The 5,966-nt window shown below is 40.7% G+C and overlaps 1 long non-coding RNA gene across 1 annotated transcript in view; it reads left to right on the plus strand.

Annotated features, from left to right (window-relative positions):
• Positions 1-187: 187 nt before the first annotated feature.
• LOC127986011 (uncharacterized) overlaps positions 188-5,966 on the plus strand; it is a 23,490-nt gene continuing 17,711 nt past the window's right edge. Inside the window, exon 1 of the long non-coding RNA XR_008160714.1 lies at positions 188-329. This is a non-coding gene — a long non-coding RNA (uncharacterized LOC127986011). The remainder of the gene's footprint in view (positions 330-5,966) is intronic.

The raw sequence follows: 5,966 nt of genomic DNA on the forward strand, positions 1-5,966 counted from the left end.
TTGTAGGCTAGAATTAAAAATGGAAGAGAATGAAAGGAGCTCAGAGGATTGTCTGAAGAATAAGCCCCACATTAAGACCCGAACATCTACATGAGGATAGACAGAGCTTTTCTTAAACTGTGATGGTTTCTCTCTGAAGGTCATTTCCAGCACAGTCTCTGGTTTCTGGTGAATTCCTCTCATCTCCTCCCTCACATCTGAGTAAAGCGAAAGTGAAAGAGAGGTTTAAAGCCTTAAGTGTATTTGTGCTCGTCTGCTACCTTTCTGTCCTTCACGAGTTCGGATTAAACACATTTATTCTGTTCATTAGACACCACGATCGACTCTTGGTAAGCGTGTTTCAATCCTTCAATCTTATTTTAGATAACGAATCTAGTTTGTGTTCTTGAGGATGATTGTTCTTCATGACTGCAGCTGTTTGCTTTCACATCAGCACATCACCACAAACGGGTTTAATGTCAGGGTTCACAGATGTCTCATAGCAAACATAACATTCACAGATATCTTGTGATGGTCTGCTGGATTAAGAATTAGTGAGTTTGGGGAATTTCATTGAGAATTTCACGTTCTGTGGCGATCTGAACGCTTTGCTGTTGGTGAATGTGAAAGAGAAAGTGACTCGGCGTTAAAACGTTATGGCACCGTGAGTCCAGTTTAGATCCCCGTTAACTTTACCTTCTATCGTTACACTGGCTGCGATCGTGAAGACACTCATGATATTTGCGCTGAAATCGTTGAGCGGTCGTGTAACGGTCGTGATGACGTCACGCCCCGCTCGGATTCTGCCGGGGGACGAGATGCTCTGATCAACGACGCTTCAGGACAACATTCAGGGTTCGCTCAGGAGTCAGTTATTGTGCCTTCATTGTTTAGTTAGTGTTGTTTAGTTTCTCTGTCTCTTTGTGATCACGTTTACTGCTGTGGTCATGGTAATGTAGAATCTGTGTAGAGTAACGCGGGAGATGCGCTGGAGTAACGATGCGGTGCGTGCAGTGTCCAGCAGGGGGCAGAGTAACCACACACATCTACAGAGAACCAGAACACGTGACTGAGACACACACACACACACACACACACACACACACACACACACACACTCTCTCTCTCTCTCTCTCTCTCTCTCTCTCTCTCTCTCTCTCTAAAGAGCTTCGACAGAATCTGTATTGTTTAAAGCAGCACTATAGATAAAGGTGACTTGACTTGACTTGTCGACCGTGAATAACACTATCTGAGGATTGCATTTGCATATTCAGGAATGAAATGTAAAACTCTTTAACTGAATAATAAAACAAGTGCTTTCCGCTGCACCATAGTACTTTGATACATAGCATTGTACAGTAATATTATTTAACAATTATTTAGAACTGCTTAAACATTTTTTAAACTTTGCCCCAAAACTAAGAAATACAAGAATTGCACAAAACGCAAAGTGCCTCAGATCTCTTGTGATATTAAGCACTGAATTCAAAATATCACAAACACATATCAAAAGCAAACATTTGTCTTATGTTGTCTTATGTAACACATTTACCAAAACATAAGATTTTTAGATAAATCATATAGTTTTGCCAAAAAAAAATAAATAAATTCTGAAATGAAAACTGGGTCAAAGTCTGATGATTAGTGTCTGGTTTGTAGATCTGGTGTGTCAGCTTTCAGAAACTGAGACAGGGAAAGATTCTGTGTGTGAGCAGATGAAAAGAACTGTAATTACTAGATTCTTACACCTTCAATAGTGTAATTAGATTACTAAGTACTTTTACTACAAAGTATTGTAATACTTATACAAATTCTTTCTAAACCTCCTAACACCCGCGAACCAGTTCAGCAAAACAAGGATAGATGATAAAAGAAGGATAGATGATAAAACAAGGAAAGATGATAAAACAAGGAAAGATGATAAAAGTGCATAAATCATTGATTAATTACTGAGCATTTAAAGGGAGATTGTGTTAATCGACTTGCTTTTATGTAGAGATCTATTTCATTCAAAGGAATTACATCAGAAGTTATTGTAATCGTAACACAGAAAAGTTAAGAGTAATCCCTTTCTTTATATTTTCAAAGGAAAAGTGATTAAATGAGAGTAATTAATCATTAGTAATGGTTTACACCCATCACTGGTATTCGGTCTAAACCTCGTGCTCATGTTGTGTCCCGCGTCATTCATAAGCATTCATCATAATTAGTAATAGTTTTAAATGTCATAAATGTATTCATTAATCTTTGAGGTTCACATTCACGATTCAGTTTGAGATCACTGTGACTGTAGACTGAGGCTTCTGTAATAAATGAACACATGAGGTTTGCTGGGTCAGATTACTGTTATCCAGACCTGGTTTGTTGAGTGCAGAGATTGACCGGTCAGAATCAAGCGCTCCAGACTGTGTTTACTCATATCTAATGTATGTTAATGACTCATTGATCAGATTTATCTGAGGTTTAATCTAATATACTATGTCTAAGCTCAGTGAGAGTCAGTGCAGTCTTGTCTGTCAGCTTTATATCTTCATATGATCACATGCTTTCATAACCAGAGGTGATCAAAATATGTCAAAGTATGTCAGTTAGTCATCGAGATATGGCACTGAATCTGAACTTTGTTGTTTGGCCTGTATGCCATGGTGATCAGCAGCAAAACAAGCAGCATTTCCATAGACATTCGCATGCAAACAATGCCTTTGTTCACGCTCCTGACTGAAATAAGAAATGCATTGCTCTTGACCTAGAAGAACTTGTAGTCACATTGTAATGTATTTACATGATAACTCAGAACATGCCTCACTCGAGCTGATGAACTGAGTCTGTAAACCCACACTGGATCAGATGAGTGCAGGGATTTTATAACTGATGTTTCAAATGACTAACATCTTCATAGTGAGAACTCTTTTAACTTTGACAGATATAGAAACCTATAATGCATCCAATCATTCATACGTGTCACGCAAAGTTTTAATGATCTGTAAATGTTTAACAACAGCAGCAGGTTTGATTCTTCCCTGTGGGTGTTTAAGGTGACCTTCTGTTGCAGATGATTGTCTCTTCACACAATGTGAGGAAATAAACAGAAGATGCGGTTTAGAGCTTGCAGTGGACACAAACACACATTGAAACGTTGGCATACTGTTGCAGGAACGCTGAATCATTCTGTAGTCAGTGTTTGAGGTCATGCTGGGCTTTGTTTACTTGCTTTTGCAAATGTCTTATTTTCCACTATGATCTACAGCAGACTGCTTGAAATAACAAACACTTGATCAGTCATCAGAGATCGGACGTATGGTATGCTGCGCGCCGGATTATGTAAAACGCGTCCTCACTGTATTTCCATGCATCTCTCTGCAAACTGGCATTTCAAGCAGCACAAGCTCAAACTCTGTCTGTTTTAGTGCAATGCAACAGAGATGATATGAAATCAAAGTGGCTCAGGAAATACAAAAAGCACAAATTTTCGAGTGTGAATTGCACAATCACAATGACTCGATGTCTGTTTAATCGCTCACCACTACCTCATGCTCGCTTCCACATGCGGAGAGTGTGTGAGTGTGTGAAACGCATGTGATCCGCATGTGCTTCCTTTTCTGAACTAAAGCTGTTTCTCAGAGCTGCTTAAAAACAGCTGCTGATGCTCAAACGACTGTAAACTACACCATGTGCTTGAAAACCCCTTAAAAGTCTTGTATTTGTATCCTAAGAGTACATATTACTATGTTAAGGGTATGTTTACTCCTGGACACTAATATGAACCCTTCAGATGTGAAGGAGCTTCCGCAGAGTTGCTTTTAAGGCTCCTGTTGCTGTTTTTCTGACTTTTATCCTGTTGTTAAAGACAGATATTCTCATCTCCTTGAAAGATGCCAGGGTGTTGTTGGTTTTGTGTCAAAGATGAGCAGTTAGTAATGTGAAGTATGGCATGCAGGGAAGCAGGGTGGATTCCAGCGAGACTCAGGGATTTCTTGTAAACGCCCGTGTTTCCTCTCAAGGGCGACTCCGTCTGGTCACGCTGCAGAAGTGCTGCTGGAGATAAAGTCACGTGATTTACAAGAAATCCAAGCTGCCTCTGCCTCTGCCTAGGATTCTGCAGCGAGCTTCTGCAAACAGCTTTATGTGTGTCATTAGGAAACACAGCAGACGTCTGCAGCCAGCGACACACATGTATAATGCTCCGAGCTGTCCATGTTGATCGTGTCCATATGAAGCAGGGTTAGTGTTCGCTCTCAGGTCATTACAGTCACTGGTCTAGTGTTGTACAGCGGGGAAATATTTACCTGATCTCCCACTGGTTTTGTCATTTTGACCACTTACACAAAAAAAGAAAAGTAAAGAAGTGTTTGTATTTTATGGCAGGTTTATTTGAACGTATAGAGACAGAATACCAACAAAAATCCAGAAAAATCATTATATAAAGGTTAGAAATTGATGTGAATTTCAGTGAGTGATACTGTAAGTATTTGATCCCGAGCCAAACATGATTCAGTTCTTGGAGCAGAAACCCTTACTAGTGAGCACAGAGAGGTCAGGTGTTTCTTGCAGGTGTGCACACATCTCAGGAGCGATTCTGATCCTCTCTAAATCTTTAGGGTTTCGTGGCTGTCGTTCGGCAGCTGAAAGTTTCATCGCTCCACAGATCTTCTACAGGATTGAGGTCTGGACACTGGCTCGGCTCTCCATCACCTTCATCTGCTTCTTCTCGAGACACTTCTTTGTTGTCTTGGAGGTGTGTTTCGGGTCATTGTCCTGCTGGAAGACCCATCCATGACCCATCTTCAGTGTTCTGCTGAGGGAAGGAGGTTCTCCTCCAAGATTTTACAGAACATGAAGTCGTCCTGTACCTTACACAGAAAACAGCCCTGAAGTATAATATTTGGGCTCTGTGCTTGACTGTAGGATGCTGTTCTTGGTGTCATAGTCATCATTTCTCTTCCACCAAACACGGCGAGTCGAGTTCAAGCCAAACAGATCAGTTTTGATCTCATCTGACCACAGCACTTTCTCTCAAGTCTTCTCTGAATCATTAGATGTTCTCTGGCAGACTTTAGCGGGGTCTGAACTTGTGTCTTCTTGAGCGAGCGCTGCTCCTCTGGTGTAGTTCTGGGCTGATCCTTCATCTTTCTCGTGATCATCTTCACCGCATGAGGAGAGATCTTACACAGAGCTCCAGACCAAAGCTGAGGGTTGTTTTGTATTTCTTCCATTTCTGAATAATCACACTAACAGTTGTCTTCTCCAAGCTGCTTGCTGATGCACTTGAAGCCCATTCCAGTCTTGTGCAGATCTACAACCCTGTCTCTAACGTCCTTCCACAGCTCTTTGGTCTTGGTCTTGGTCTTGCTGAAGAGGTTGTGATGGAAGACACAGATCGTGTGGACAGGTGTCTTATACACCCAACCAGCTGATATTAGGAGTAACTTCTTAAAGTCTCAGCACTAATCTGTGTTCAGAGGACTCATAACCAAGAGTTACAGCTGGTTGGTGGGGATCTAATACTTATTTCATTGACTGAAAAGCAAATCAATATCTAACCTTTATATAATGGTTTTTTTTTACTGGTATTCTGTCTTTATGCATTAAAATAAACCTACAATAATAATTACAGACCCTTCATTTCTTTTGTAAGTGATCAAACTTACAAACTCAGCTGGGGATCAAATAAATCTTGTCCTCACTGTTCATCGGTCATTTGGTTCAAGGCAGTAAACATTGCACAAGATAAGTGCTTCATGTTTATAACAGCAGGCAGAACAATCGCTGTCTTGCCGTCTTTATGTAGGTCAGGTGTGTGTTGTCTGTCGGTAGAACAGTGTTAGTGTCCTGTAACTTCACAGGTGAACAGTGTTCACACGCTCAGCTTGACTCAGACTCATGCTTCTCACACAAAACATTATTCTCTGATAACAAGCTAAAAACACTTGTGAAACATTCCCACACTGTGTTGGCATAACGGACCGATGTTTCTAGCAGATGTGGTC

Source organism: Carassius gibelio, chromosome B21 (assembly GCF_023724105.1).
Source record: "Carassius gibelio isolate Cgi1373 ecotype wild population from Czech Republic chromosome B21, carGib1.2-hapl.c, whole genome shotgun sequence".
NCBI classification, from domain to species: Eukaryota; Metazoa; Chordata; class Actinopteri; order Cypriniformes; family Cyprinidae; genus Carassius; species Carassius gibelio.